The sequence below is a fragment of the Stegodyphus dumicola genome, chromosome X2, assembly GCF_044657685.1.
Source record: "Stegodyphus dumicola isolate Sdum_Otavi_A_Nest chromosome X2, ASM4465768v1".
Taxonomy (NCBI): domain Eukaryota; kingdom Metazoa; phylum Arthropoda; class Arachnida; order Araneae; family Eresidae; genus Stegodyphus; species Stegodyphus dumicola.
In genome coordinates, this window is record NC_140781.1 from 19,580,162 (window position 1) to 19,599,904 (window position 19,743).

Sequence of the window (19,743 nt, forward strand, 5' to 3'; positions counted from 1 at the left end):
ATGTGCAGTGATATATATCTTGTTTCATATTTTCAAGTTTTGTATTTTTGGTGGATACTATCGGAAAGTTCTTTTTCAGTCTAAATGCAGCTTAAAGACTTCGTGAAAGTGAACATGTTTAGTATCTAGATTATTAAACTACTACTAAATCATTAAGACATACGTATTTCTAATTTATTTGTTCACATTATTAAAGACTGCATAATATTTACTAAACAGCATATCTTACCAAAATGAATATTATAAATTTAACTGTTCTTCGTCGTGTGGTACTAAAAGGTATAACAAATTCCCCAAAGAAATGTGTCAAGCAATCGATTCCATCCCACCGTGGAAACGATCCTTCCTAAATAACTATTGTAATGTGTGACTATACACTCTTTTTTTTTTTTTTTTTCCGCGCGGCTGAAAATGATGATATCTTTCACTCCATTAAGCCTCCTCGCCGATTATCATATCGTATCAAATAAAGGATGACGTTTTTTCTTGGAGCTCAGCCTCGTCTACAAAAGCGCACTCTAGCGGCGAGACTAAAAATATTTCCTCCAAACAGCATCCCGAAGCAGAACATGCGGTGACAAGGTGCGTGGACGTTTATGACCCTTGACCTTCGGTAAGTTCTTAGCGCTTTTTTTCTCTTCTGATCGATTAAGGCGCGCCTTTTGAATGGTTTATTTATAGAGAACAAATTTTCGCGCTGAGCTGAATCTTTAAATCTGTGGAACAAAGGAAGATCGTCGAAAGGTAAATGAAAAATGTCTGAATAAGTATCTGAAAATGTAATTAACGGACATAAAGTCACTTTTGTTTAACATTAGTTAATATCAGTGATTTCACGAAAGTCAAATATTTTTTTAACTAAAAATATAAGATACGATTTTAATATTCAGGTGTGCATATTATGACCTTTTTTAATGCAGGACTGAATAATGTTTATGGATATTTTAATGTTTTATATATATTCAAAATGGTTTTAATTTTACAATTTCAGATTTCGTTTATTATATTTTAGTTAATATTTTCTTTAAACTCTTTACAATTTTCGTAAGCATAGTTGTAGTAATTTTTATCATATTTATGCAGATGAGAATATTAAAATTCCTTGGATATTTTAGAAACTTAAATTTCTGAAAATGTCAAAAACTTTGAACTGAAACTTGCTTCAGCCATGAGAGCTAGTGAATATAATGCAGATAGTGAGCAAGCAGTTTTAGAAAGCTATAAAAATAATATAAACTAATTCAAAAATACGAACATACTTTAATCTTATTTAGTAAAGACAAGGCATGTTTTTAAGTTTAATCAGCATTATCATTACTTAATATTTTCGTTATTCGTGTAATATCATTCATATAATATTTTGATAAAAATTGGGTTATTATTTGATAGTATATAATCAATTTTAACCGTTTCTCAATTTACTCAGACAAGAAGAGTTTAATTAGGGCTCTTAAAACGTGCTTAAAAGTTTCGTTTTTAATTCAAGGTCAATTACTGAAATCAGTTTTAAATATATTTTAACATTTTGCTATATGAAACGTACTTTTTAGATCTTTCAAATTCTCTTGCCTTTCATTTTCTACTTCAGATTCCCAGCATTTCAAAGGCAGATGTATTATCAACTTTATATAGATTAGTTCTTTTTGGGAGCATAAAATGTAGATCCTATTGAAGACGAAGTAGCGAATTTTCGCTATGTCTTGAAAAAAAAAAAAAAAACATATGACTGCGGACGAAGGTTATAACAACCTTTTTATTTTAACTAAACAGGTCATGCACTCACTCGGCGCTCACAATTTAACCACCACTTGTGTCTAAATAACTTAACACGAAACAGTACATACAATTAGAATAAATTCCATATTAACTATACGACTAGCTCCTACTTCAATCTAAATCCGCTTTATCGGCTGTACACAGCAAAGCAGAGTCTAGAATATCAACATAAATTAAAGTAAGTGGCTAGCACAAAATATTCAGCAACAAAGCTACTTGCAAGTACGCGGCATAAATTCGTAACTAACTCTTCTACTGCGAACTCGTAAATTCTGCTACTTAAATACTATTTTCGAACTCATTTAGATTTGCATATACGTCATTTAAATTTTTCATTTTGGCGGGAACTGAAATCAGAATGGAAAATAAAATTAAATTCTTAATATAAAAAAAAATTATCAGTACAAAATAACATCTGTACAACTTCATATGTTTTATTCAACTTCAGTATCATTTCTACTTCATGTTCGCATATTTTTTATTTAGAAACTAATGCAGAATTACCTCATAATAGCTTTAGATTTGCTGTACGTAAAATATAATATTAAACTGTGCAGTATTTTTATTTATTTCTAGATTAAATCATTATCTCAAGTAGTAACGTTATTAGGTTTCTTTCGTGAGAGGAAACTTTCTAGCTGGATATGTTGACCATGAAAATGCAGCAGAAGAAGGCCCTCTAATTCCATACTAAATCTCATAAAAAATAGACAATTTAGATAGGTAATTTCCGTATACATTTTATAATTAATTACTCAAATGATTTGAGTTTTTTTTAAAAAAGCCTGATTTATAAAGTAGACTCAGTATCTTCTTTTCCTGATTTTCAAACTTCTATTTTTAAATTTCAAGTACCTTTTCTGTTACATAACAAACCCCACCCCACTCCCAAAATTACATAAGTGGCACTGGTGGCGTGAACATTTATGTACGTATGCGTGCAGAATATAATATATTTCCTTTTTATAAGTATGCTAAGTGTACTATATGCAATGATACAAATTTCTGTTTTATAGGCGCAATATTTGCTTTAATTTCGGGATAATGTAATTGTGGCCTAAAAATAATATATTCGAAGCTGGAATTTGATCAGGTTCTATGTACAATATGATATTTAGAAATTATACTTTATCAGCTAATTTCATCTAACTGGATGTAGTATAATAAGCTATTTCGAACTATTCCTTTTTAAATCATCAATTTGTGAATTTTTGTTTATAAGATAATGAGATCTGTAAATCCTTTTTGTGATGAACAATTAAAATATAAACTTAAATGTAAAATATTTACATAAGTCAGTTCCTGATGGTCATAACGAATCTTTTCATTTTACCATTGGACTATATTTTAATAAAAAAAAAACTTTTTTTTACAAAGGAACAGTATTATCTAACAAACCCTTTTCTATGGAAGTTGGAAAGAAATCGTAAGGATCTGTTCTACGCTAAATAAGATCTATTTAAATTATTAGTAACGACCATATTTTACTCTTTTGCATCACATTATAGCCGTGATTTGTAAAATTAAACTTCGCAGAACTAAAAAAGGTTTGTTAAATTGTTAAAAGTTGGTTAGGAAAATATCTGAATCCAAATGGGAAATTTAAATGCCACGTTATAAGTAGCACAAATAACAAGTAGCTAATAAAATAGTTGATAATATTAGGCAATGCCAATTCCCAGTACAAAAAAATACATACGTAATACAAAATATATTTGAGATTAAATTCCTTTGGATCTTGGACCAAATGTATCCAAAAACCATGAGTATCCCAAACCCTCTCAACAAGGCTAGCGGCCTTAAAAATTTCGATTAATCTGTCAGTAGCGGATTGTTTATTGCAAAGCGTTCATAAGTAGTTTAAATAAACAATTTTTTAAAATTTAAAACAGAAAACAAAAACAGCAATCCCCCTAAAAAGAATATTTTCTTATGAGAATTCCTGAAAGTAAGTTTATACATAGGAACAAAGGATCATACATATTATTATACAAAGGAAGAACACAACTTATACATAGGAAAGAATTACGAAAGCCCTAGTCAGCTATACATTCAGCTGCTGGGAACAAAATTCTAAACGAATCATCAATATTCCACAGTTTTGTTCACTCAGCCACAGTCGCTGCCTAAATATTTCTTTCGAAAAATATAGAATGGTGACTGAAATTCTGTTTTGAAAGCCTGATAAAAAGAAAACGCCTTTAAAAGCCCCTAGGACAACGCACTATAGCCTGATAGAATTTTCATACTTTTCGTTTCAGAGAATGTGTGGGATTTAGAGCTGAATATTACATTCGAAGTGAAAATTTGGAAGTTCTTACTGTATTTCTTAGAGCAGAACAGATATTCAGGATTTCCTTGTTCCGTCTGTTTGAAATATTAAATGCGTTCTATGTTGCATATAATCCAGTGGTTATCCTTATAAGTTATTAGTATGCTTATTTCTAAAAATCACTATTTAGCTTTTTGTCATGAATTTTTATTTCGTATTTCTTGTTGCTTCTCGTATCCCTCTGGAGAGAGGGACGTTCAATATAGCTAAAACACATAATTATATGTTAATGCTCCATTTCATATTTCTTCCTCATTTCTAGAGGGCTTCCATTGTTGGTTTTCCTCTATAGAGAAGGATATTTGATTTAACTAAAACTTGCGAATATTTTTCATTTCGGATTTTTTCCTTCTTTCAGGAGTTTTTCATTTCTCGTATTCATCCCGGGAGAAACCACTCAGGAACATACCTGTCATAAATTATATATATAAATTATATATATAGGTGTATATATTTATACGAATAAGTATGTACACAGAAATATTTATACGAATAAGTATGTACACAAAAATATTTATACAAATAAGTATGTACACAAAAATATTTATACGAATAAGTATGTACACAAATGTATTGTACACAAAAATCGTTCGTTTTCTGATGAAACTTGCGTATCTCTATTGTTTGCCCTCACATTTCGCTTTTTGTTCTTCCAATAAACATATTATTTCAAAATAATTTTATTTCCCTAGTGGGCTCAGTATATGTGGGGAATAAATCTGTATTTGCGATAATTAGTTCCTTACTCCTTGTAAATTAAGCTACGAAACTGTAATAATCACTTTTGTAATTGTACAGTATCCAGTTTATGATTTTATCAAGAATAACTGGGATCAACTAATTGTAGAAGGAACAGAGTCATTAAAAGAACCACCGGTATCCAAAAATTATTCATCTTCCATAAAACCTCTTTTAGCTGTCCCTTAAGTAAATAAGATATAATGTTCTCTAGCCATTTCTAATGTTGACTGAGACAGTAGTCAACTAATTCCTTCACCGTTATTTGCTTGGAAACCTATTTTAGACTCCCGCAGCAGTTTACCTTAGAGACCAAGTTCTAATCTTTGAGAGTGAAATTAATTTCGTTTTAATTCATTATAGTGCAGATGAGTATAATTCTTGACGTAATATTTGCAATATATAGCTTTTCTCAGTGCTTTACAAGATACGGATTCTAATATATTTGAATGACAGAAGAAAACAAAACCCAAAATTGCAACTAATGTTGATAGATATGACTCCAGGTGCCCTTTCTGATATTTTGCCTCATTATGCATGTTTGTTTAATTGATGCTTAAACCTAACCAAGAAAAGAGCCGGCAATCTTGGAAATTTAACTATTTATATGCGTTTTTCTGAAAGCACACGTTATTGAGGAAAATAAATTATTAGATGGTAAACGATTAATATAGGTCTTTAATATCAATAAACGGCTGGGATCACTTAGTGGGGAGACGGCGCTAAACCAATTAACCAAATGGTAAAGGTGTGGTGCCCGTCTTTCCCGTTCCTAAATCCTAAATCCTAATATAGGTCTTGAAGAAATGTACTTATACTATTATAAAGGCTATTTGAATGTTCTAAAATTGAAGGTCTAAACCCAACTCTTATGAATTCGCTTCAGGATATCTTCGAGCCGAGAATGACAAAAAACGGTTTACTACTGTTACCCCCAAGTATATCAACTTTCCTTATTCCCTTCTCTTACGTTATGCCTTTAAGTAGTGACTAATCACTCTTAGACGCCACATCAAATTTAAACAACACTACAAATATTTATAATACTGAACATATCAATATCTCCGTAGATAGAGCTCGAGGATTGGATTGCCATCACATAGAGTTATGACAGTTAAAGATCCCGTCACATGTGAAATACACTTCTTCCGTCCATAAGACACGTGCAATGGAAGTATCTGTGCAATATGCCATTCATGAAAGTCGGGGAAAGTCACCTGTATAGAGACCTCGCTTGTATCTATAATGAAACGACTGCAGCTTCGCTGCCTGTAATATCCTGTACTGCAGCTTCCTTTGACAGCATAAGACTGCTGTGAGATTTGTTACAGACATTGTGAAGATTTTTTTGTCTATTTCTCAACAGAAATCGCTTGCACATGTAATATTTCTCATCTGTCATCCAGCCTGGAAATGGTAGTGAATTCGGGATAATATTGTGATGGACATGAAAGCATTTCGCAAACTATTACCACTGAAAAAATTAAGTAATTCCTTGTCGCAATCAGAATTCCTTATCGCCATGCAAAAAATCGATAAAAATAAGTAAAATATAATGTTAGTTTTAATTTTGCAATCCACCCTTAATTCTTGTTTTTAATTTCGTTCCTTTCTCTTTTCAGCCTGAAAATAATGACTACTTGTAAAATATCGTTCTAAATTGCGTCATTTCAAAGTTATTCATTCTCATTTGATCTTTGTATTAAGGCAATACCGCAGAAACTTCCTGAACGCTTTATCTAATAATAATAATTTAAAATTTTCCGAACTCAAACGCAAAGAATCATATCCATCAAAGTGAAAATCAAAATTTAATCAATCTTAACCAAACCTTCATAGGACTTTCTAGCTTGCAAACATGTCCTGTGCTGCTCCTTTCTTTAAATACTCTCAAAACAGCAAAAATGGAAAGATAACTATTCATGAAAAGGGCACTTTTTGCTTCATGTTATCTGTGGCTGTATTAAAAATATGATGATATCAACAATAAAATTCCGCTTAAGGTGTTAGTACTCCATTAAGTTCTTAAATTGGCTGTCTTGTTAACATCTACTGCGTTTCGTGCGTCTAAACCATCCAATACGTACATCTACACATGCACACAAACACATGCCTATGTATATATATATATAATTTTAATTTTCGTTTTTATTCAATATCATCTTTAACAAAGCATGTTTATTTCAGTAATTCTCAATAGAAACTCTTTGCTAAACATCCTCGCTAAAGTAAACGCTTGCACAATTCTCCGAAAATAGCATATGCCTTCTTACTCCTGAAAAACATACTTGGAATAAATAATTATTTATTCTCCATTTAATCTTCAACTGGAATACATTTGTAGAGACATTAGGTTATTTAGAAGCAAGAGAAAGATGAAAAAGGAGCAATGCCCTCGCCGGGACTCAAACCATGGATCTCTCGAATACGCGCCGAGCGTGCTGACCACCACACCACGAAGGCATGCGAAGAAGGCGGGAGAAGTACTTTATACACTCTTATACCAAAACGTTTGCTGTATCTTAATATTATATATATGATATCGTTCCTTTTTCTGGAAGATAGGTTAATAAAAATAATGAAAATTTCAGTTGATTAAACAAAAGTAAGAACCTTTTACTTTGAATACTTATTATGTGCCTTAATTTGTCTCTCTTTCTTTTATCTTATGTAAAATTTTGATGATGATGTGATATGATTATGACAGCACTATGAGTTATGAGGCAAAGCGGAAAAGTATTAATTCTTTTGTCAGTACAGTGAATTATAAATATGATTCTAAGGAAGATTTTAAGTATGTTAGCAACTTAAGGGCTGGCCCTCCCCGAATTACTTGGATCCCCTTCAAGGATCGTCATGGAATTTTAACTAGTGACAGAGATACTGAAAATGCTTTTATCTCGCTTTATTCTAAATCACAAAGACTGAGTCAAGATTCCAGGAGAATTCAAAAAATGTTTGAAAGTAATATTCACAGAGCTATAACTTGTCTTGGCCCGCATCAGATGGTGTTTAGGACCGACATTACCAAATTTGAACTCGAAGACTCGGTGTTAAATTACTTAAAAATAGGAAGAGCCCCGGCCCAGACAGTCTTCACGCAGAATTTGGGGCCTAATGGTCGTTCAGTGCTTTTAATACTGATCAACAGAACCTAGAACTCTAACGTAACAGCAATCTGGAAGAAAGCTATTATTGTCCCAATATATAAGCAGGGAAACCTTCTGACGAATTTAAAGTCCTAATTTTTGTTTTAGCTGATGATTACAGAATTTCAAGCCTGATGGAAGCTTGCGACTTTCAAGCCTGATGGATTGCAGAATTTCAATCCTGATCCTTCTTCATTTGACACAAGCATACATATTTGAAAGAACACAGGCTTGTTTCTATGCGCTGTTTTCTGCAATCCATTGTTTCGCATACTTGTGGATTCTTTCTCCTTAAAAACTCCGTGTTTGATTTACGAAGGACCCTATCAGGTAGCTTTTGCAGAATCAAACGTCTTGCTATTTAGACAATTTTGCGGAAAGGGAACAGATAAAAGTCTATAGAAGAAAGGTCTGGAGAATGCGGTGATTGCTAGAGGATTTTTTATTTTAACTTCTTCAGTTTTTACCGCATTACTTGAACAACTTACGATCTGATGTTGTCTTGATGGAAGATAACTCTCTTTCGGGTAGCCAGAACTGGGCGGTGAATTTGCATATGGAGTTTGGTGCTCATTTCGCTCAGAATATTTTTTCGGCATCTGTGTTTAACCCAATAGGAAACATTAGCAGTTAATGATTCTTCTGCAGTCTCATCCAATAGAAACAGTCGTTAGATGGAAACCAGCACTTTTCATGGATTCTGTTATTTTATCTGCTTATTTTCAGCATTTTTTCATTGGATAGTCTTGCATAGGATTCCCCTTTCATCCCTTATTACGCGTCGATCTAAAAATAACTCTTTTTCATGGCGTCGAGCAGACAGGGAAATGGCCGCAGAGGTACCGTCGAGATTATTCTTTTCCGTCAAACAATGCGGCATCTATGTGCCGAGTTTGGATGTGAATCCAAGTTTCTATAAATCGGAAAATCCAGACGAACTGTCAATCTTAAGCCTCTCGGCACTTGTAATGCTTGGTCATTAATGCACGTACATTGTCGTCATTTTCAACAGAAGGCTGTTGAAAACAGATTTTATAATTTAAGTCATCATTTCGGAATCCTCTAAACGTATATTTAATGTGCTATCAGCAAAAGCATGTTGTTTCAAATATGTCTCTTTAATATTTTTGTTATGGTTTCAACTTTCACTTCTCTCCGCATCTGTTGTAACATAACAAGGTACAATAATAACTTTTCATTCTTGATTTCGGTAAAACTCTTTGAAGCAAAAATAAGCTTCAATCAATGATGTCCGGGTCTAAAAGGATTCATTCCTACCTACTCGCTGATTACCACATGGATATGAAATAAGTTCCGCTGCTGTCTTGTGATTTTGTGTTCGTCACCTACGAAAACTGAGCAAAAATTTTGTTTACCCAGTATTTATATCATGTTTGACCTCAAGCAATGCATAGGTTTAAGGAATTAATTTTAAAATAATTTTTTAAAACGTGTTTAATTGGAGGATATAAGGTGATATAAATGAATTCACCCCATTTCTTCGAATTGATGGTACAAGGGTACCATTTGTTAAATGAATTCAAACATTTCTTTAAGCCAATGTTTGAGGTAGTAAGAAATGCTCATCAAATTGTTTTTCGTTGTTTTTTACACGAGAAGAAACATGATCTAAGCCATTTGTTTTTCAAAATAATTTGGAATCTAGCATGTACTCCAAATAAGAGATAGCTTTCTTTTCTCTAAAGTATTGATTCATAGCATTTAGGTTTCCTTGAAAGAAAGAAAGGGACAGGAAAATAAAGAATACCTTTGAGTTAAAGACTGAGGTAAATATTTTTTGGTCTCCGCATAAAAGCATATATTCAAAATACGTATAGTGCAATATACCAGTTTGTGAAAATGTAGAAAAGGAAAATTCTATATTCCCACTAATAATGCTTTAATGCCCATTTGGTTAAATACTTATCAAGATGACTTTTTTCATTTTCGTGGTGGCTTTTACTAAAAGAAAAATACTAACTTTGAAAGAAAGAGTTTAATTAAAGCTGCGATCAAGGAAAACATTCTGTTAGGATCTTAGGTGACATCTTAATAATTTGGGGTTAGTAAACCTTAAATTATCAATATATTGAAAACCAAACAAGAACTTTTCAAGCTATGAGCTATAAATTCAAAGGAAAATTGAAAATTTTAAAATTAAGGAAAGTAATTTCCCAAAATATTGATCCTCTATTATTTATATTGTTTTCTACTATACGTTCAAAAGCTATTCCCATTATTAGCTCAGTTCTAAAAGGAAACCTTCTAAAGATGGTAGAATTTATAAGCACCGAAGGCGTTCAAGCTTCAAATGGGTATCTAGAGGAGTTTTATTTGAGCCCAAATCTTGCCTTCAAATCTATTTCAGAAAAAGATAATTCAGTTAATCTATAAGAAGTCGAATATTGGGTACAAAAACTACAACTGCTTTGTGAAACCTATGATGAAAATTGTATTTTTAACTTAGAGGGAATTGTATTATTTTATCCAGTTATTTCCAAAAACATCATGTGCTTAAATAGGAAAATGGTCTTGAAGAAAAGACATAAAAAAGACGCTAACTATAATGTTATGCTGCAGAGTGCTAGGAGATTTCGTAGACATTTATAATTAGAAATTAAACGAATCATCGATGTTTTGAACGTATTGTTTCAGAAAAGCTTCGTATAGAACGAGAAGTAAACTAAAATTTACGAATGACACGTTGGCTTCCATCATTCGATGCAAAAATATTTAAAGAAAATGAAAAAAATTATATTGATAGACAATACTTTTTCTCATTCTTCCGATCTAAAATTTATGAATGCCGACACTGCATTTTCTTTGAAAATGCCGCATCTGCATATTACCCATCAAGGCATAATCCAAAGTTACAAACCTAGCTACATAATTTCTTTCTTCAGCCACATTTTATCCAAAGCATCCTTAGCTCAAATTTGTGATGATATGGCTAAATGTGTAAAACATGTAGATGCTGTTTATTGGACATTTTAGATGCTTGAGCTCTAAACATTTTTAATTTTTAGTGATTAATCAAGCAAAACAAACTTACTTCAGCATTTCCAATTCTGTTAACCCAAATGAAGAATATAAATCAAAGTTCTTGAATTTGTTTAAAAAAACTGATAATGCAAACGTTATGTTATTTGATATTGAGTTGAATATAGAAAAAAATTAACGAAGACACTAAAATTTTATTTAAAGAACTGATGACAATGAACAATGCGCCTTCTGAAATTAAGAAAAGTTTGAAAATAAAAGAAGAAAGGAATTTGATCAGCATTTTGCAAATTAAAGAGACAGTGAAGTAGTGTCTAAATTAATAATTTATTTTGAGCAACCTGCATGTAAGAGCAGTAAGATAAAATGGATTTATCAGGTTGTTTTAAATAAAACTGAAGTGTATTTCAATCTAATTTATTTTTTCCTCTTTAACAGTAATGCTTTGATTTGCTACTATTTGTTCTTTGTTATAATTATGCCCAATTTAAAATTTAGAAGCTGGTCTTGTATAAAATATACACGTAATAAATGTAGAAGCAATTCAGTAACAGTACGTGCGGTTCAAGTGCAAATTTATTAATTGTTTAGCTATAAATTACAAATAATAATTATAAATTACGTAGTAATATGAAGCATATATAGAAATAAAATTTACTCAAAATGAAATGGTAGTTCTAAAAAATTTTTAAATTCAGAATTAATGATTAAAATATTTTTTTGAAATTTAAAATTCTCGATCCGACCGAATGAGAGACATCTCTCTTATTTAATAAAATGCATGGTCCTATGAGTGCTTATTATTGAAAAATTTTACTTTATGCACGTTTATCACATTATTTGAGACGAACTCAAAATCCTTTTACAGTCTGAAGTTTTAAGACTTAAAGCATCGCGCTGCACAAAAAACGTCTTAAAATATTTGATCTAAAATAATTCTTAGAATAAATTTACCAAACGCGGGTTTTTCCAGACACGGAAAATAGTATAAAAGAGACACTTCAGTTTTGCAATAAAATTAAGCAAAATTTACCCTAAAATTTCCATAATTTTATACCAGAAAGGGACCGAAATTTGAAGAAGCCTTGTATAAAGAATGAATGCTATTGGAAATTTCGATTGTTTAGTACTGGAAACATCATTACTATTCCGTCGTTTCTTTACAGAATGCGTGGTAAAGCTCTCGCTTACTCAATAATTCAGTTTGGACATGAGAGGGAAAAAGAGAGTTTTTCGGATGAGACGTCCTCTTTTTTTACTGGAGCTGAATGTAATCTGTTTTCCCTTTGTCTGCATCTGTAAGAAAATTTATGGGGTACAGCACCTTTGAAAAGCCTATATTAGAAACAGAACAGGAATGGTTTTCAATAGTTCTGTGTACGAAAAGTATAAAACAATTTTTACTATTCAGAAACGACAACAAAAAATGTAGTAAACGAGGAGATATTAATGCAAAGAGTTTTGCATTAGTAATTGTCATCACTGAATATCGCAACTGCATTGTCTTAAAAGCTGAGTGAATCAGGTTTGTGATCCGTTGCATTTTATACTGAAACTGGTCGAGTGGATGAGGCCATTGAAAGCATTAGTACTTGGTATAAGGTTTGATTCCCGACTTGTGCATGATTTAACTGAATGGAGGATGTAATAATTAAATGACTGCACATAGGTTATCATTTCATTACTGCAGCTTCCATTAACTCAGAACATGAATCTTTTGTCATGAACTATTAAGATGAGTTTCTCCTGGGCATTGGAAATTCAAATCAGTTTAATTAAGGAAGTTCTTTCCAAAGGCATCTCTTGTAAAGTCTATTAGGTTTATGAAGCGAGAAGCATGGAAATTAAGCTCGCTGGGGTTCATTCGACAGATTTTCCATTTACTAGCTGTATGTGCAGCAACTTACACCACGAAAGAAAACATGCGAAAATTCCTTATATTCTCCCCCACGTAAAGGACGATTGGAGAAAGTCACGACGATAATCAGTCGTCTAAAAGCAAGTAATGACGAATTATCGTCCACAATACTCGTCCCCATTGTAAAGACTTTTGGAAAGTTTAGAGCAAGAACAGGAAAATTCAGCTATGCTTTTCCACGGATCTTTAATAACAGATCTTCCAACCGACTAATTGGAAGTGGTACCAATTACACTACCAAACCGTTCACAAAAATATGCGATAATTCCTTTTATTCTCCCTGCTTCCGTTAAAAATGGACTGGAATGAATCATGAGGGGTAGTCGATTAATTGCAGGTGGAGACAAATTAATTTTCCCCTCATTTTAGTTCGGGCGCCACTGTAGAGGCTTAGAATTTTCAGAATAAGAAACATGAAAACTCAGCTATTCCTTCACCGGGTAACATTCATTTCGGACCATATATCTTCATAATTGCTAGTCAGAAGTGCTACTGGTTACGTTACCAGTTGACACACAGAGGAATGCGATATTTCTTTATACGCTTTTCAGGCAAGTGAATTCAAATTGTTTTGTCGAGATAAGCAATCGAAGTTAAATATTTTGATAATTTTTTTACTTTTTTAGAAATTTTTAGTGCTGCTTATTAAATTCTTTTATTTAAAAAAATATTTAAATCATTTAAACAAATAATAAGAAGAGTAGCAACACTTGAGCCGCTGTTTTGCACCTAATATTTCACGAATATTCACTCTTCTTCTTCATGGTAAAAAAAAAAAAAATTATCATTATGTTCACTTTTTTCTGAGTTAATATTGATACAATTAAGGCCAAAATAGCTACTTTCATGTTTAAGAAGTATTCCGCTTTCTCTATCTATAACCAACTCTCACCACAAAGACGGAATATAGCTTAGTGCCGAAGGTACCGGGTTCGCATTCCGTAGAAAACATAGATGTTTGTAAGCGTATAGTATCTGTGCGGCAAGTGGCCACTCAGAATAATACACTACGAACCGAAATCCTCAGGTGTTCCTCCCTTGGAATTCCAATTAGGGTAGAAGCTTAGCAATTTGCAAAGCGCGGTGGTACCTACATATCCACATATGCAAATGCCGGCCCTGCTTCAACCTGTATCTGTACTTGTATTTCTAACTAATGATCAACCTTTCTGTACATTCCTTGGTGAGTTGTCGCTTCGAAAGGTTACTCGCTAAAGTCTAAATTAAAACACTAAATAAGTCCATGAAAATTAAAAAATTCTGATCCATTTTATTATAACTATAGAATGGCAATGAAATAATTCTAGCTCTTCGCATTCTGAGAGAGTAGCAATTAATTTTTTGCAGTTGCTTACAATAGCGCATTTAGTCTAACTGAATTTGGGGGTAAAAAGACAAACTGAGTCTCAGCACAAAAAAAAAAAAAAAAAAAAGTGTCATTATGATTTGAATTTTTAGCTCACAGGAATTCAACTCATTTTGAAAATTAAAGAAGAGATGTAAGCTGAAAGGTGAGTAACATCCGCACAAAAGTGACTCGCTTTGGAGAAATTTAAGGCCACGTTAATCTAGTTGCTAAGTAATCATTAATAAGCTTTCTTCTTATTTTTAGTAACTTACTTTCATGCGTCTGAAATCATTGGTTAAAGTTATCAAAAGACCATTGAGCAGAAGAGCGAAAGATCCATCAATAAGAAAAATAAGAAAACCCCACGCTTCTCCATCCAATGTTTTGCAACTATGTTTTTAAAGCTTTGTTTCTGTTAAACAGATCACGTCTGAGTTTTTGAAGATATTGCACCATTAACAAATAGAAAAGCGCCTCGTGTCAAAGCAAGAACTAAGTCATTAACAGCAATAAATAATATGGTTCGGCTAGAAAGCTTGAAGCATTTCTCTCGTCGCTATTAACGACAGACATATTTCCGACAAACTAAGCACCTAGTCTGCGTCTGTGGACATAAGATCCAAGAAGTCATTAAGATACCGCTCAAAAGCAAGATCTAGGATACTCTGGATTCAGTGAGTGACTTTGAGAAATCGAAAGCCAGGGATCGATTTACTTTGTACATGTGATTATATGTGTGTGAGAGAGAGATCAAAAGATTTATTCCGCTGCGCTTTAGTCTTAATCAATTAGATGTTTCCTATTTTATGTAAGTATATCTTTAGCGACAATCGTTAATGGAAAAAATATAAATCCAATTCTATTTTCTGAGAAGTAAAGCCATACATAACATCGACAAACATCTTTTGAATTCTTTTGAACGTTCTTTTGAATCTAGATAATTGAAGGGGGATTTCTTTTGAATGTATGAATATGTCTGTGTAGCTAGATGATTGATTAATAAAGGGAGAGATGCCGCATGAAGGTTTTTTAATAGAAACCGGCTCGTATCGACGTTACGCATGGGGAAAACCACGAAAACGCCCATGCAGCCAGCCCGTTCGCCATGACTCGAACCCCGAAACGATCTACCAGTGTTTAGCGATTTTTACCGCTCGGCCGCTGGTGAGCCAATAATGCATATAACTGGAAAATTTATTACTTGTAAAAGATTTATTAAGTTTAAATTCTACGGTTAATTTGACCATTGTATTATCAATGTAAACTGATGTATTATTTAACTGGAGTTTCCGTGCCATTGTAATTTATAGAATAATATATAGAATAAATATTGTATATAAATTTTGTATTTGTATATTCTATTTTCAATTTTCATTTCCATTTTATATTTTATTTTATTTTTTTTTATCTTTAATTACCCAAAGGTTCATGTGGAATGAAACATAATTTAGTTCTCTAGGATTATTCAGGTTCTAATGTTTCAGATTACTACCCCTTGAGAATTGTGTCTGGAGCGGGAAAATATGACTAATCTAAAATGTATTATAAAATTTTAATATGATTGGTAAGCTTACGTTCAAGAAATTAAAATTTTTCGAAAAAATCTTTTTCAAAAATAATGTCGAATAGTTTTAACTTTTGCTTCATGCTTTTTTAATTTAATAGGTTTCATTTAACACAATTTTAGAATTTTCCTAGGATGGCTTAATCTACTTCACACACATATGTGTGTGTATGTGTGAAGTAGATTAAAGATATATCCGTGAAGTAGATTATATTTTCTCATATTTTATATATTACACAAACACATACGCAAGCATATATATATATATATATAATATTTAATGCTTTAAAAAATTTAAGATTATTTTAATCAACTGCTTACACTGTAAAATATATTAGAATTCCAATTAATTAAAATTTTATGAGAAATGAATGAAATTGGAATCTTATTAGCCTAGGTGGTGGACAGGTCCTGCCATATGAGCAAAATGTGCAATTTCTTTGACATTCTCACAGATTTCCAGAGCATTCCCGAATATAAAATGCTGAAATTATTTGCGTAAGCTCATATAATATCCAAATACCGTAAAAATTATAAACGTAATTGCGTTGATACCATGAAAACTGGAATATAATTAAATAAGTAATACAGAAACAAAGTTTTCTTATAAATTTTTAATTTTTCATGCCAGTATCTCAATTAATTTAAAAGACACAATAGTTCGGAGGAAAAGATCAATGTCCTTTTTTTTCTCATTTTATTGAAATGCCTCAGGTAACATGCTGTTGTCCACAGTAATAGCGTCCGGTCGATACTCTGTGAAGAAAAGCGGACGAAAATTTAACGAGTAAAGTTATGAGAAGCACTTTTTTATTCCATATCGTAGAATAAAAGAGTGCTTCTCATAACACCACTCGTTAAAAATTTTCCCTTGTCAGCAGTAAAACACACACATACGCACACAAAAGAAAAAAATTAAAACTTCAGGTCACAGTCTATCATTTATAAGAAAAAGTTTCATTAAATATTTCAAAGCAACAAAAATGCTTAAAAAATTATAAAGTATAAATATCATAGAAATTAAAAATTATTCAGTGTGCAATCTTCGAATTTATATTCCAGTTTGACGTCTCAAATAGTTTATATTTGAGCAGTACAAGAAGCTGACTACTTTAAATACTAATTCGAAGAAACTCAAGACACAGATCGTAATACTATATGGGAAAACCAGGTCGAGCTGTAAAATTGCTAAAGTTAGACTGGGTTCGAATCCCGAGGAATTGGCTTGCTGGTAGTTCGACATGAGTTTCGAATGGGCTGGTTGCATGGGAGCTTTCAAAATTTTCTCACGTGTAAAGTGAATAGAGAGTTTATTTTAAAACGTCCTTCCCGAAAGCATCCCCCCTCTCACTGAGATAGCCGTAGAGTGCTGTTCCATAATCCAGCAATCCTAATTATTACATTATGTACTTGAAATGAGCTGTTCAAAGTCTTAATGCCAAACGGTACATAAACACTCGCTATATTATTACATCATAAATTATCGCAAGTAAGGACTTTTGCAAAAACAAGGGAGTAAATAATCGAAGATGTAACATCGGATCTCTTTCACGAGAGCCTTGCAACACACATATCGCTGCAGTGAGTGGAAGCAATTTCTTTCTTAGCATACAGAATTTGCATGACGGAAACAATAAGACCTTCTTCGAGGTACTGAAATAAGTCAAAAATTAAAAATTGCAAGCAACTGAAAATTCTTTATGAGTAGTATTCAAAAGTGAACATGAACTTGAAAATGGTCTGGCGCTCAAAAGATAGTAAATAAGTAAAACATAGGCGAAACAAAAACGTAGCTTTCCAGAAACAAACAAAGAAAAAAAAATTAAGACACAATAACACGCCGAACAAATACTAACTCAGAAGTCAAACAACAAAAATCGGCGTTATATTTTCAAAATTTTGAAATTTTCAAAATTTTGAAAATATAACGCTGATTTTTGTTGCTTGACTTCTGAATTGGTAGAGGAAAAAAATTTAAGTTTCTTATAAAAATTGCACTTTCATTTGCACGCGTAAGACCTTTTTCTTTGTAACTGCGAAGAAAGAAATGAATTAAATATGGAAACGAAACTCAAATTATTTATCATTGTTTCTTACGTTCTTCTGTGTTATACATTGCTATCCATTACCTGATTAAATTTAGTTTGTCCAGTTGTTTTATAGTTATACAAAAAAGGAATTTCGCTTTTAATATAAATATCATTTTTAAAGAGTGATTCTTTAAGTTCGCTTCCGCTAAAAGCGGAACGGAGGAAAAACGCATGGCAAATATTATTACATTTTACATTTGAAGTAAATAGTTTTACTTGACCAATTAATTTTACAAAGGACATTTAATTTTTTCAATGAAAATTATTTATTTAAAGAACATTAAATAAATCTTAAGAAGGTGAATATACATTAATTAATATTTTTCCTTCTTGAGTTCATTGAAGGCTAAACAGTAAAATTCGTATTTAAGTGGGATATAAAACACATAAAGATTCTCCTATTTCACAAAGAATTTGAAATCCAGATATGATGAGCTCACTTAATAAAATTACGAAATTCATTTCTTTCCCGTATATAAGGTTGCTCTAGGAAACTTCATTTCCATACAGACAGTGTCTAAGACAACTCTGGAATTCGAGCAGTTCTATTATTAAGAGCAGTAGCTTACGTGCACAAGAAAACGATCCCGGGTTGAAGTCCTTTCAGGAGCTCAGGTTTTTAGAATTGCTCCCATCTGAAGAATCCTTAAAGGTCTTTAGAATTCTTCTCGATCATCCTCAAATTTTGGCAGGATTGAAAGGGATTGGCCAGGATTTGATCCATCTCAGATTAAAAAGAAGAAATCTGAAGAGCTCACCCGTTAAAATTAATGGAGCTATCACATCTAACGATGAATATGGTGAAGAGAAACTTTCCAAAAACTAGCTTCTCTTCCTTCTATCATTTGAGGGTTCCTAGTCGAAACATGTTTCTTTGGAACCGATGTCTTGGTTAGCTAGGAGAGACATCTTAAAAATGAGATGAAAATTTTGCTTAAAACTCAGTCCCTCATACGGTTTTTTCCAAGAACTTGTTTTCGCGTAAATTAAACAATCAGGTATCCTGAAAGCGAAACTTCGCAGAAATGTTTCTTTCGACTAACCGTTGCGGTTAGGTAGTAGACGCAATACCGATTTAAGAAATTAAAGCTCTTATTGTAAAACTTTGGGTCTTAAATATTAGTCTTAAAATAAGGCCTTCAAGTTTAAGAAAACCTTGTAAATTACACATATAAGTTTATATAATTTAATGTTATTCTTAAGCCATTCTCCCTCCTGTCCGCAAGCCTTTGGGGTGTACCTGGAAGCATATTCGAAATCGAGAGGTCCATGGTTCAAGTCTTGGCGAGAGAACTGCGGAATTTTAAGTCTCCTGCTTCTAAGAAAAAAAAAAAAAAAAAAAAAAAGATGACGCTAGAGTGGCGCTGAATTAAAAGGTGGTGGTGAATAATTCGTCACCACCAGGATTTGGCGATTGAGTCCCCTAATTTCCAGTCTCCCTTTATAAGGGGGGGCATATTTTCGTCCTCCTTTTAACTGGAAGCGCCTCGAAGCGTATTTCAGAGGTCCGGGACCTCTCAAATATGTAATATGCATTGCACATTTTTCACATCTCCTGCTTCAAAATAACCTAATTACTCTACAAAGCTAATCGAAATTTTCCGTTGATGAAATGATTTTTGGAATGTTTCAGCTTGAGAAGAAGAGAGCAATTAGTAAGTTAAATAAATAGCCGTTAATATCAGCAACAAAATTCGAAATTTCATTTACGTATATTTTCGCGTTATTTTAACCAACAGCTTTGCCTCATAAAAAGTTATGAATGTTTGTATAGTTTAAGAAACATTCGAGAATCACAACCTAGTCATGGAAAAAAAATGTTAAAGGT

The 19,743-nt window shown here is 32.4% G+C and overlaps 1 protein-coding gene across 1 annotated transcript in view; it reads left to right on the forward strand.

The window, feature by feature from the left end:
* Positions 1–482: 482 nt before the first annotated feature.
* Positions 483–19,743, forward strand: part of LOC118188525 (sodium/calcium exchanger 3-like) — a 347,952-nt gene continuing 328,691 nt past the window's right edge. The window contains exon 1 of the mRNA XM_085809570.1: positions 483–613. The gene's annotated coding sequence lies outside the window, so the exon portion shown is untranslated. The remainder of the gene's footprint in view (positions 614–19,743) is intronic.